Below are 13,675 nucleotides of genomic sequence, written 5' to 3' on the forward strand. Positions count from 1 at the left end.
GCCATCTGGTCCTGGGCTTTTGTTTGTTGGAAGATTTTTAATCACAGTTTCAATTTCAGTGCTTGTGATTGGTCTGTTCATATTTTCTATTTCTTCCTGGTTCAGTCTCGGAAGGTTGTGCATTTTTAAGGATTTTTCCACTTCTTCCAGGTTGTCCATTTTATTGGCATATAGTTGCTTGTAGTAATCTCTCATGATCCTTTGTATTTCTGCAGTGTCAGTTGTTACTTCTCCTTTTTCATTTCTAATTCTATTGATTTGAGTCTTCTCCCTTTTTTTCTTGATGAGTCTGGCTAATGGTTTTTCAATTTTGTTTATCTTCTCAAAGAACCAGCTTTTAGTTTTATTGATCTTTGCTATCGTTTCCTTCATTTCTTTTTCATTTATTTCTGATCTGATCTTTATGATTTCTTTACTTCTAACTTTGGGGTTCTTTTGTTCTTCTTTCTCTAATTGCTTTGGGTGTAAGGTTAGGTTGTTTATTTGAGATATTTCTTGTTTCTTAAGGTAGGGTTGTATTGCTATAAACTTTCCTCTTAGAACTGCTTTTGCTGCATCCCATAGGTTTTGGGTCATCATGTTTTCATTGTCACTTGTTTCTAGGTACTTTATGATTTCCTCTTTGATTTCTTCAGTGATCTCTTGGTTATTAAGTAGTGTATTGTTTAGCCTCCCTGTGTTTGTATTTTTTACAGATTTTTTCCTGTAATTGATATCTAGTCTCATAGCGCTGTGGTCGGAAAAGATATTTGATACGATTTCAGTTTTCTTAAATTTACCAAGGCTTGATTTGTGACCCACAATATGATCTATCCTGGAGAATATTCTGTGAGCACTTGAGAAGAATGTGTATTCTGTTGTTTTTGGATGGAATGTCCTGTATATATCAATTAAGTCCATCTTGTTTAATGTATCATTTAAAGCTTGTGTTTCCTTATTTATTTTCATTTTGGATGATCTGTCCATTGGTGAAAGTGGGGTGTTAAAGTCCCCTACTGTGATTGTGTTACTGTTGATTTCCCCTTTTATGGCTGTTGGTATTTGCCTTATGTATTGAGGTGCCCCCATGTTGGGTGCGTAAATATGTACAATTGTTGTATCTTCTTCTTGGATTGATCCCTTGATCATTAAGTAGTGTCCTTCTTTGTCTCTTGTAATAGTCTTTGTTTTAAAGTCTATTTTGTCTGATATGAGAATTGCCACTCCAGCTTTGTTTTTTTTGTGTGTGTGTGCAGTACGTGGGCCTCTCACTGCTGTGGCCTCTCCCGTTGCGGAGCACAGGCACCAGACGTGCAGGATCAGTGGCCATGACTCATGGGCCCAGCTGCTCCGCGGCATGTGGGATCTTCCCGGACCGGGGCACGAACCCGTGTGCCCTGCATCGGCAGGTGGACTCTCAACCACTGCGCCACCAGGGAAGCCCCCAGCTTTGTTTTAATTTCCATTTGCATGGACTATCTTTTTCCAATCCCTCACTTTCAGTTTGTATGTGTCCCTAGGTCTGAAGTGGGTCTCTTGTAGACAGCATCTGTACGGGTCTTGTTTTTGTATCCATTCACCCAGTCTGTGTCTTTTGGTTGGAGCATTTAATCCATTTCCATTTAAGGTAGTTATTGATATGTATGTTCCTATTACCATTTTCTTAATTGTTTTGGGTTTGTTATTGTAGATCTTTTCCTTCTCTTGTGTTTCCTGCCTAGAGAAGTTCCTTTCGCATTTGTTTTAAAGCTGGTTTGGTTGTGCTGAATTCTCTTAGCTTTTGCTTGTCTGTAAAGGTTTTAATTTCTCCGTCAAATCTGAATGAGATCCTTTCTGAGTAGAGTAATCTTGGTTGCAGGTTTTTCTCAGTCATCACTTTAAATATTTCCTGCCACTCCCTTATGGCTTGCAGAGTTTCTGCTGAAAGATCAGCTGTTAACCATATGGGCATTCCCTTGTGTGTTATTTGTTGTTTTCCCTTGCTGCTTTTAATATTTTTTCTTTGTATTTAATTTTTGATAGTTCGATTAGTATGTGTCTTGGCGTGTTTCTCCTTGGATTTATCCTGTATGGGACTCTCTGTGCTTCCTGGACTTGAATAACTATTTCCTTTCGCATATTAGGGAAGTTTTCAACTATAATCTCTTCAAATATTTTATCAGTCCCTTGCTTTTTCTCTTCTTCTGGGACCCCTATAATTCGAATGTTGGTGCGTTTAATGTTGTCCCAGAGGTCTCTGAGATTGTCCTCAATTCTTTTTCATTCTTTTTTCTTTATTCTGCTCTGCAGTAGTTATTTCCACTATTTTATCTTCCAGGTCACTTATCTGTTCTTCTGCTTCAGTTATTGTGCTATTGATCCCTTCCAGAGAGTTTTTAGTTTCATTTATTGTGTTGTTCATCAGTGTTTGTTTGCTCTTTAGTTCTTGTAGCTCCTTGTTAAACGTTTCTTGTATTTTCTCCATTCTATTTCCAAGATTTTGGATCATCTTTACTATCATTATTCTGAATTCTTTTTCAGGTAGACTGCCTATTTCCTCTTTATTTGTTAGGTCTGGTGGGTTTTTACTTTGCTCCTTCATCTGCTGTGTGTTGTTCTGTCTTCTAATTTTGCTTAACTTACTGTGTTTGGGGTCTCCTTTTTGCAGGCTGCAAGTTCGTAGTTCCCATTGTTTTTGGTGTCTGCCTCCAGTGGGTAAGGTTGGTTCAGTGGGTTGTGTAGGCTTTCTGGTGGAGGGGACTGGTGCCTGTGTTCTGGTGGATGAGGCTGGATCTTGTTTTTCTGGTGGACAGGACTGCATCCGGTGGTGTGTTTTGGGGTGTCTGTGGCCTTATTATCACTTTATGCAGCCTCTTTGCTAATGGGTGGGTTTGTGTTCCTGTCTTGCTAGTTGTTTGGCGTGGGGTGTCTAGCACTATAGCTTGCTGGTCGCTGAGTGGAGCTGGGTCTTGGCATTGAGCTGGGGATCTCTGGGAGATTATCGCCGTTTAATATTATGTGGAGCTGGGAGGTCTCTTGTGGACCAGTGTCTTGAACTTGGCTCTCCTACCTCAGAGGCACAGCCCTGACGCCTGGCTGGAGAACCAAGAGCCTGTCATCCACACGGCTCAGAATAAAAGGGAGAAGAGAAGGAAAGAAAGAAAGAAGAAGATAAAATAATTAAAATAAAAAATAATTATTAAAAAAAATTTTTGTAAAGTAATAAAAAATGAAAGAAGAGAGCAACCAAACCAAAAAACAAATCCACCAATGATAACAAGTGCTAAGATCTGTACTAAAACAAAAACAGACAGAACCCTAGGACAAATGGTAAATGCAGAGCTATACAGACAAAATCACACACAGTAGCATACACATACACACTCACAAAAAGACAAAAAGGGGAAAATATCTATATATCGTTGCTCCCAAAGTCCATCTCCTCAATTTGGGATGATTGGTTGTCTATTCATGTATTCCACAGATGCAGGGTACATCAAGTTGACTGTGGAGGTTTAATTCGCTGCTCCTGAGGCTGCCCGGAGAATTTTTCTTCTTTGTTCGCACAGCTCCTGGGGTTCAGCTTTGGATTTGGCCCCGCCTCTGCGTGTAGGTCGCTGGAGGGTGTCTGTTCTTTGCTCAGACAGGACAGGGTTAAAGGAGCCACTGATTCGGGGGCTCTGGCTCACTCAGGCCGGGGGGAGGGAGGGGTATGGAGTGCGGGGCGAGCCTGCGGCGGCAGAGGCCAGCGTGACGTTGCACCAGCCTGAGGTGCGCCGTGCGTTCTTCCGGGGAAGTTGTCCGTGGATCACAGGACCCTGGCAGTGGTGGGCTGCACAGGCTCCTGGGAGGGGAGGTGTGGATAGTGAGCTGTGCTCGCACACAGGCTTCTTGGTGGCATCAGCAGCAGCCTTAGCGTCTCATGCCCGTCTCTGGGGTCCGCGCTGATAGCCGCGGCCCGCGCCCGTCTCTGGAGCTCCTTTAAGCAGCGCTCTTAATCCCCTCTCCTCGCGCAGCAGGAAACAAAGAGGGAAGAAAAAGTCTCTAGCCTCTTCGGCAGGTCCAGACTTTTTCCTGGACTCCCTCCTGGCTAGCTATGGCGCACTAACCCCCTGCAGGCTGTGTTCACGCCGCCAACCCCAGTCCTCTCCCTGGGATCCGACCGAAGCCCGAGCCTCAGCTCCCAGCCCCGCCGGGGTGAGCAGACAAGCCTCTCGGGCTGGTGAGTGCCGGTCGGCCCTGATCCTCTGTGCGGGAATCTCCCCGCTTTGTCCTCTGCACCCCTGTTGCTGTGCTCTCCTCCGCGGCTCCGAAGCTTCCCCCTCCGCCACCACAGTCTCCGCCCGCGAAGGGGCTTCCTAGTGTGCGGGAATCTTTCCTCCTTCACAGCTCCCTCCCACTGGTGCAGGTCCCGTCCCTATTCTTTGTCTCTGTTTATTCTTTTTTCTTTTGCCCTAACCAGGTACGTGGGGGGTTTCTTGCCTTCTGGGAGGTCTGAGGTCTTCTGCCAGCGTTCAGTAGGTGTTCTGTAGGAGCTGTTCCACATGTAGATGTATTTCTCGGGAGGAAGGTGATCTCCACGTCCTACTCTTCTGCCATCTTGAAGACGTATCTTCTACAATCTTATTTTTAAAAGAAAGTTATAAAAGCAGAATCTAAGTCCCAAATCTAAAGGGGACTGGCCTTGAGCAAACTTAAAAACTGACACCCCTCTGTTCAGCACCCTTCCTGCCAAGAAAAAGACCGTGATAAAGGAAGCCCCTACCTTTTAAGTTGTTGGAATACAGTTCAGACCAGACTTTTTTTATGTTTTATTGGAGTATAGTTGATTTACAAAGTTGTGTTACTTTCTGCTGTGCAGCACAGTGAACAGAGCAGAGCTTTTCTGTGGAGACCTAAGTATATGGACACAGTCTATCAAAAATGCTCCTAAAGTAAAATTTTCTCAGTGTGAAAAATACGAAGAAGATTGAAGAAGGGATTCCCCGTAAGATCTCTTAGAATAGAACACTGCGTGGAGAGGAAACTCATTGGGCATCTCGTCTCTTCTTCCCTCATCCACTCCCAGCAGGAGCTCTGCCGCTGGCCTTGCCCACCCCTCCGGTGTGCCAGGCAGTGTGGACAGAGCCTCAGAGTGACTCTGGCATCTTGCCAATGACAGGAAATTCTGAACTGGCCTGCAGAGAGAAAACCTCTTTCTTGGCCACGAGATCAGCCTTCATGGCCATGAGACATTTTCTGGTAAAGTCAGAGATGTGGCATTTTCTCCATATCTGGCAAACCCTTTCCCTCCCGGGTGTCGGGGGAATCCCGCGGCACACAGTGGGGGAGGCAGAGAACTGGGAGCAGAAACTGTTTCCAGGAACAATGGCAGGTGCCACGTGTGTGAGGTGGGGGCTGCCGGGATGCCATCAGCTGCTCCCAGGGACCGCACAGCGAAGCCTGCGCTTTACGTGGCAATCTTCAGATCCAGTTAAGATCTTTCCTTGGAGGAGAGTCTAAACTCCATAAGTACTATGCCAGCAGCACCCTCATTCTCATCCCGTTGGGACCCTGAGCCCCTCCTCTGCTCTGCAGGCTGCTCTGACTTCCCAGAAACTTTTTTGGTGCCGTGTCTCCTTTCGTTGCTTGGAATTCCTTTCTCCTTCATTCTCTCCTCCTTTGTTTAAAAGCCTTCTACCAGGAAAACCTTCTCTGATCCTAAATTCTCCCTTGCTCATCAACAGAGAGAGGAAGCTCCCTGAGGGCAGGTAAGTTAGGCTTTTGCTTATATTCTGGGCATTCCCTGCCCAGCACTTTGGGAGCTGCTGCACACAATAGATGTGCTTGTTACTCACTGAGCTTCTCAGTGGCCGCAGGGCAGCATGTTTCAAATCTCGGCAGCTCCCTTGGGAGGCCTGAATTGTTTCATTTTCTCCATCATCCCCCATATCTCTTGCTTGTTTTCTTTGATCTGGTCATGCTCATCTCTCTTTCTGTCTCTCTCCCTCCCCCCCCTTTGGGTCTCCCCCAGATCCCTTTGCATCCCACACTGACTTTCACACACCTCTCTGAGTTTTAAAGACCAACTTCAGGTTCACTTTGTTATGCAAAGCCTTCGCCCTACAAAGAAAAGTGACATTGACGCATTCCTCCAGGACCAAATTACATTAAAAAAAATATTCCTTGGGAAAGAAGAGAAATGGGCTGTAACATATTCCCGCCTTGTGGTTGAGAGTGGAGAGTGATGTTAATGAGCCAGCATCTGCAGAACTTGTACTTTGAAGGCTGGACTTAATTTCGCCCTCCTGGCCACACAATTTTTGTTTTCCCATAGCCTTAGTCAGTCTCTCCTTCTGTGTGTGTGTTTCAGAATCCCCCCTTACTGCTGGGCCTTGCAGCATCAAGGAGTACATCTTTGTCCCCCAAAGTGCGGCAGGTTGCCTCGCACACACAGGCGCTCAGTATAAGTTTAGTGTTCTGAGCGTGAGTTGTTTCTCCGGAATCAGGGGAAGATGGCAGCTGTGATGATGCCCCTCGTCCACCATCACGGTCGACACTTAGTGGTGTGAACAGTAGGCACGCTGTCGCCTCAGTCATCAGGCCTCTCCTGCGCTAGCTCTGTTTTAGCTCGGAAAACCCACCCAATCCCTTGGTCAGGATGGTGAGCTTTTCTTCTTGGGGTTGGACGAATGCTCCGAGGGGCCAGGCATCAGCTCATAGACCGACTTTTCTCCCCATGTATCAACGTCTCCCTTTGGGTTCTTTCCCTTGTAGGGGAAGAGTCCTGAGGCTGATTTCTCAGTTTTCCCTAAATCTAGGAAATGTCAGGAGCTGATTAGTCTGGACATAGGGTTGCCCTGTGGTGAAGACTGCTTAAAAACAGGGAGCTGAGGAAGCCACCTTGTTCCAACTTGTTCCAGCGAGCGGCACCCCACTGTCTCCTCCAGATTCCATGACATGTCATCAAACAACATTGTCTTTTCTTAAGACCTTAATTTTCCTTAAAAAAAAAAGAATGGAGACAGTGACTTGTACTTTTGCTGTACCTTCCTACCACTCAGCACAACATGTTAGTAGATGGCGGATAATTTTGAGACCTTGGTTAACATTCTGCCTGGTTAACACTTAAAACTAGAAGCTAAGTAGGACAGGCACCACACAAGGGATGGGGTTATGAAGAAAAATAAAACCCAGTACGCATAAATCTACCACTTACTTGAGATGGCTGTGAATCATAAATTTTGGTTTCCTATGTGATCTTTCATATAGAAAACTGGGGGGTTTGGTTTTGTCGTTGAAAAGGGAGTATGGCTTCAGGTTTGCACATAAAGGACACAAAGTGCAACAACTCTGGGAATCTTGACACCAGACAAGAGTGGGAGAAAAAACCTTCACATGCCTTAAAATGAATTACTGGTTAACTACTATTAATATGCCATGGGCCCGGAGACCAGCATATAACACTGCAGGATCAATAAGGGTATTTATCATGTGTGGGTATTGATCTCTCAGGAAGGAGTGAATCGTATTTCACGCTGCATATGTTAGCGCAAAAAAAAAAGTAGCAGAGGGATTGGGAAGCCTTATCAAAGAATGGGACGTGTTGAAGGTAAATAATGTACAGAGCCACAAATCAGACCATTGCAATAAGAAGACATCGATTCTATAGGCAACGTCTCTGCAAACGTCTCTGTTGGATGATTGCTGCTGGTCATTTTTCCAGATAACATACTTCTCTGGGCACTGCTTCCTTGCTTAGCTGTTGAATCCAGACCTGCTGATCTTTCTTCCTTACAGCAGACATTAGGACTATTCCAGTCATAAGTAACAACACTTAAAACACCTGGCTTCGTGCTTTCATTTGCATCTTGGCAGAGGACTTAGGGGTTGATAATTCCTATTAAGGAGCAACCCCATTTTCTTGGAACAGTGCCACTGTACTTTCTCTTATTATGAATATCGTCAAGTCACCTTGACCAGTTTTTTTTTTTTTCGGCATGCAGGCCTCTCCCCTTGCGGAGCACAGGCTCTGGACGCGCAGGCTCAGCGGCCATGGCTCACGGGCCCAGCCGCTCCGCGGCATGTGGGATCTTCCCAGACCGAGGCACGAACCCGCGTCCCCTGTATCGGCAGGCGGACTCTCAACCACTGCGCCACCAGGGAAGCCCAGACCAGTTTTTATTCTAAAAAAAATAAAGAGATCCAGCTTAAGAATTTTCAGCAGACTCATTAAGGTGTTTGCTTTTCAGTGTACTGCTCTGGTCTTTGTAGTTAGTCATACTGGCCTTGTGGTTTAAAGCACACACACACACATCCTATTTCAAATTTTGTATGCTTTATATATTTTGTGGCTTGTGAGTTGGAAATCTTTCAGGTTTACAGTCAGTTAATAGTGACACTTAGCGTGACTTACCAGCTCAGCAGTGAAGAGACTGTCTCCAGTTACTCTTTGGGGAATTCTGCTGTAGCAGAGGTTGGAGAGGTGGCACATCCTGCTTGTATTCTTACTCTGGGCGAGAGCTACATGTTCCTTCTCAAACTGGAGTGAGTAAAGCATGATCACTCAGCAGTGGAGCAAGGACCTGGAAGGGGAGCTGGGCGGCATCCCTGGTCCCTGGATGACAGGTGTTAGTAGTGTAATGTGGTTGTTTGAAGGGAATTCCCGGAAAACCAGACATGCCAGTAATTTTCATGTAGGTCCTTTTTTCTCTTTACTGCAGCCTCCCTGTGCGAGCTTATAGTTACCTCATCTGGCCTGGAGAATTTAAAGAGCCTCTCCATTGTAGTCTATAGAACACGTACATATCTAGAAGAGACTGTTCTAGCCTAGTCTGTTCTTCTGCCTCCTTATTCTAGATCCTTCTTTTGTGCTTGCATCAGACTGATTTTCCTAAAACATTTTTATGTTACTCCCTTGCCCTGAAAACTCATCGACCCCCTAGAGCTTGAGGGGCAACCAGAAGCCCTTGGCTGGGATTCACATGCAAGGCATTCCACAGTTTGTCCCAAAAGTAAGTTTCCAGTCTCAGCATCCGCTGTCCCCTGACGTGACCTCTACACTCCAGCCAGGCTCATCTGGTCACTGTCCCTGGAACACATCTTGTCCTTTTCCTCCTGCATTATCCTGTTGATATTATTCTCCTCTCTTGATTGCCTTGCCACCCTCACCATCTCTGAATCACCTCCATCCTGACTCACGTCTCCACTGCCTTTGCTGATGGTGACATCTGCCTATACTGTCATCGTGGCCATTGGATCATTACTTGTAGGATTCTCGGTCTACACCTAATTTTCCCGAATAGATGGGACCCTCTTAAGAAGAAATGAAACATTTTGAATATTTCTTTGTGCCTTTTACAATGTCTAGAGCAAAGCTTTGGACAGTTGTTACATGATAACTAATGAATTAATCAAATATAAGTACCAAAGTACACCTTAAGGGAATTTCCCTGGCGGTCCAGGCCTTCCAGTGCAGGGGGTGTGGGTTCGATCCCTGGTTGGGGAGCTAAGATCTCACATGCCTCGAGGCCAAAAAAAACCCCAAACATATTTAAAACAGGAGCAATACTGTAACAAATTCAATAAAGACTTAAAAAAAAATGGTCCGCATAAACAAAAATTTTTTTTAAAAATCGGCCACACCAAACAAAAAAACACCCTAAGATCAAGAGTAAATGATTTGTGCATTACTTGCTTCTCTTGATAGTCCAGAAGCCTTATGAGGAATAGTACAGTTTGTCACTATACTAGCACTTGAAAGGGTGACTTAAGCTTTTGTGGTTAGAATCAATGAAGAAAGTCTGGGTGTGAGCCATGAAAATCAGAACCATCTGGCAGCAGTATACACACAGTACCCACAGCTTGCGATCCAAGCTCTGCAGTGATTTCTGTAGAAGCCCGACGTCTTTATTCAGTGGAATTCATTTGTGTGCTCTCACTTGGTAGCCAGTCAGGGCTGTTCACAATAATGCAGCCAGGAGTCACATATTTTTTTTTTTTTTGAGTCACATATTTTTAGGGATAATTTATAGAGCAGCTGCTTTGAATCATGAAACTAGTGGTTCTCCATCTTTTGAGCGCATCAGAACCTACCGAAGGCTTTGTTGTAACTCAGGTTGCTGGGCCAGCCCTCAGAGTTTCTGATTCAGTGGGTCTGGGGTGGGGCCGAGAATACCCATTGCTACAAATTCCCAGGTGATGGCAGTGCTGCTGATTCAAGGCCCACACGCTGAGCACCGCTGGATTAGACACATAATTGGACGCATGTTCATCTCAGCCTTGGGAAACTTCCACTTACTGGTAGCACACACATAAAGTCTGGGAGGCGTAAAGATGTTTTGAACATTGACCAGGCATTTTAATTTGGAACCTTAAAATACGGTTTAGTGGTTTATAAAATAAGAATTTGGTCGTTCCACATGTCCCTGGGATGGATGCCCTCTCCTAGTGCTTTTTAAAATGTCACTGTTGGAGAGTGCTTAAACATTTTAAGAGTCTAAAATATTTAGGCATTTACTCTCATAAAGCTCACATGATTTTTATTGTTTATTTAAATGCTAATATGAATCGAAACTTTTCCAGCATGTATCTTAATTTATTCTTAAAGGTCATTATAATTTGAAAGAGGGAGTAAAATGTGGGCAAGTAGAAAAGTGATCGCATTTTAATTAATTACAGTCGTCTGTAGCAAAACAAATCCTTGCTTTGACCTGATGTAGCATTTTATTTGAGGTTTACTCCGAAATTTATTGAAGCCATGCTCTTGGTACTTTGAGGATTATTACTGACAAGATTTTGTTTCTGGGTAAACTGAGGCCTGATTAATGGTCCTAACTAAAGTTATGATGTAGAAATTCATGAACCTGTGCCCTGATCTGAGAATGCTCCTGTCTTTGGGTTTCTGTTTAATTCTTTGCCTCCTACTGTATTTTGTTTTCTTTATCAAGAAGCTTGCTTTTGAAGGGCAGGCCCTAGGGGTATCCAGTGTTTTTCAACAGCAGGGATGGGAACGAACGTCTAAAATGCCTTCCTAAATGCCTATGAGATTGTATACGGATGTCCCACTAATGCTTATGACTGGGTGGTAAGAGTATGTCATTCATTCCTTTTCTGATTTAAATAACTATATAATTTATCATTTTTTGTGAAACTTGTATTGCTTTTGTAATCAGGTTAACATAAAGACATGACGTTGAAAACAAAAGAGTTAGATACAGAAAACCATCTATTTTGCCACTACATTGATGTTTAAAATAAGAGATAGACCAGTGGGAAAGTTCAGGAGGAAAGAATTGCAGGTGCCTTCTCCAGACACAGGTAGAGTGATGGAATTGGAACTTCTCATCTCGTTAGCTGGGAAGAGGAGGAGAGAAGAAAGGGAAGAGATGTATAATAAGAGAGTGGCCCTGACAATGCATCTCCAGGAGCCTGAGGTGGACGGACTTGCTATCCTGTCAGAGAAAAGAGACTTCAGTGCTGACTGGAAAATGAGGCTGTAGAAACACATTTTGTTGTAGATCTCTCCCAAACCTTCCAGAGCATGCACGTTTAGTCATGCCTTCCCCGCATTCAGTCAGAGGACACTTTCTGAGCACCTGCTCTGGGCCACGTGTTGCTAGTCCTGGGAATTTCTCTCCACAGGCTTCTCCCTGCCTACGTGTGTTCAGCCCTTCTCTGTGTTTTAAAAATGAAATAACAATATCTTATTACTCCCTGGAGCTTCTAGTTTTTCCTCGTATTTATTTTGAGGACAGGGTACTTGAAAAAACACTGTTCATTGATCCCTTCTGCAAATATTTACCCCCAGGTGTCCGGCAGTGTGCTCAGCACGGGGTGGGGGTGGGGGTGCACGGTGGCGCTGCTCGCTGGGTCGTCCCTTCTGACCAGCGTCCCTTCTGACCAGAGAGAAGGCTCTTCACCGTATTCATCTGTTTCCTCATCGCTCACTTGCTCCTTTATCTCTCGAAGGCTTCTGCTTCTCCAACACTGTGCTAAAAGCACAGGGCCCTAAAGACCCAGCCCTCTATGGGTCTTTTCCAGAACGAATTTTGCTTGATCTCTTAGCAGGGTCGACACTGCAGCTTGCCCCTCTGCCATCCCTGTCAAATTTGTCCTCTGTGGCCTTGCGTTCTCTCCTCCATCCTCCAGGGTTCTGGCCTTGGCGCTCTTTTCTCCTTTCAGAACATACTCTTCCGTAACAGCTCCCTCCTCTTCCCGGATGCAGCCAGCGTCTCCCTGCGGTGACTTCTGAATCTCAGCTTCCAACCTCAGCCTCTCCCATGAGTGCAGGTGTCGACTTTCTCGGCCTGGCTCCTCTCCCCCTTGTCCGTGCCCCTCTGGCCCCTTGCGTGATGAAGCCGACTTACCACCTGCATCTCTGCTGCCACCCCAGGCCTCCTGCTCTTCCTCTTTGGCTTTTCCTGCGTCTCTGCGTCCTGATGCCCCTCAGTCCTGCAGTTCTCTTGAGCTCATCTCCCCCGTGTCTCTGGTATTTGCAGTCTGCTGAGTCTCTCCCTGACGGCTTCAGTGGCTGCCTGGTGGCTCTTCCTGCCTCTGGGCTCTCTTCCCCTTGCTTGTCTTAAGATTTGCCGTCAGTTGAATCACTCCAAAGCACAGCTCTGATCCTCTGTGCTCCTTGCTCAGATATCCTCAGTGGTTCCCACCACAGCCTGGAAAGAGTTCAGAGAGCTGGTCTGAGGCTTCCCCTCGCCTGGCTGCAGTCGGCCTATCAGACTGGCCCTCTTTTGCCCTGTTCGCAATTCTTAACCCGACAGCCCTGTCCATCACTCTCAAGGTCCCCTCCCACTTTGCTGCTTCCATCCCTTTGTCTTTGCTGCCCTGCTCTCAGTACTCTCTTTTTCTCATTTTCACCTATTTCCTGCTCCTCTTTTAAAGTACAATGCAGGTACAGTTTTTTTCTGTGACGGTCTCTGTAATTCCTTTCTAGGTTTCATGTCATCTTTCCAGCCTTTGAGTTTCCATAAAAGTTTATGGGTGTTCCTGTATGAGAGTCCTTGTTATAATTTGTAATCCCGTCGTCCATCCTATACTGTAGACTCCCAGTGGGCAGGGGCAACCTTATACCTTGCAGCCATTTTAGGCACTTGGCCAACTCTTAGAACATTGTTTAATAAATGTCTATTGGAGAGATGACTTAGGAGTCCATTCAATTGTTTATTGGAATTGACAGCTTAACATCTAGACCCTGGGTCGGCAAACTTCAGCCTGCGGATCGCTTTGGCCCACTGCCTGTGTTTGTGAATAAAGTTTTATTGCAACACAACCACGCAGCAGCCTGTACATTCTGCAGAGGAATGGCCACCAAGCCTAAAAGAGTTACTAACTGACCTTTTACAGAAGTTTGTCTCCCAGGGTCTATACCATTGTCCAGACGTCAGGATTCGGTATCAGCGGTTAGAAGGAAGTGAAGGAAACGATGTTTTCTTAAACTCTTAGCCTCTTGCTTTGGCTCTCGGATATATCTGTGTGGACATACACATAGAAAGGGCACTAGGATTTTTTTATTACTTTATTTAAAGTGAAATACAGTTGATTTTGTTGTAAGACTGTTGCAGACAGCCAAGTTAACTATATTTGATCTCTAATTTCTTGACATTAGGATAGGAATGTCTAGGTAGAAGTTAGACCTGGTCAGGCTCTATGTGATTAAAATGACCCCTGCCTAAAATGTTTTTGGTATTCTCAGTAAAAATAATCACCAAGGGTCTGCCAGCTG

At 45.1% G+C, this 13,675-nt stretch overlaps 1 protein-coding gene across 2 annotated transcripts in view; it reads left to right on the plus strand.

Moving 5' to 3' along the window:
- The window catches only part of DMRT1 (doublesex and mab-3 related transcription factor 1), a 105,405-nt gene that overhangs the window by 30,054 nt on the left and 61,676 nt on the right, over positions 1-13,675 (plus strand). The window lies entirely within an intron of this gene.

This window comes from Lagenorhynchus albirostris, chromosome 7 (assembly GCF_949774975.1).
Source record: "Lagenorhynchus albirostris chromosome 7, mLagAlb1.1, whole genome shotgun sequence".
NCBI lineage: Eukaryota > Metazoa > Chordata > Mammalia > Artiodactyla > Delphinidae > Lagenorhynchus > Lagenorhynchus albirostris.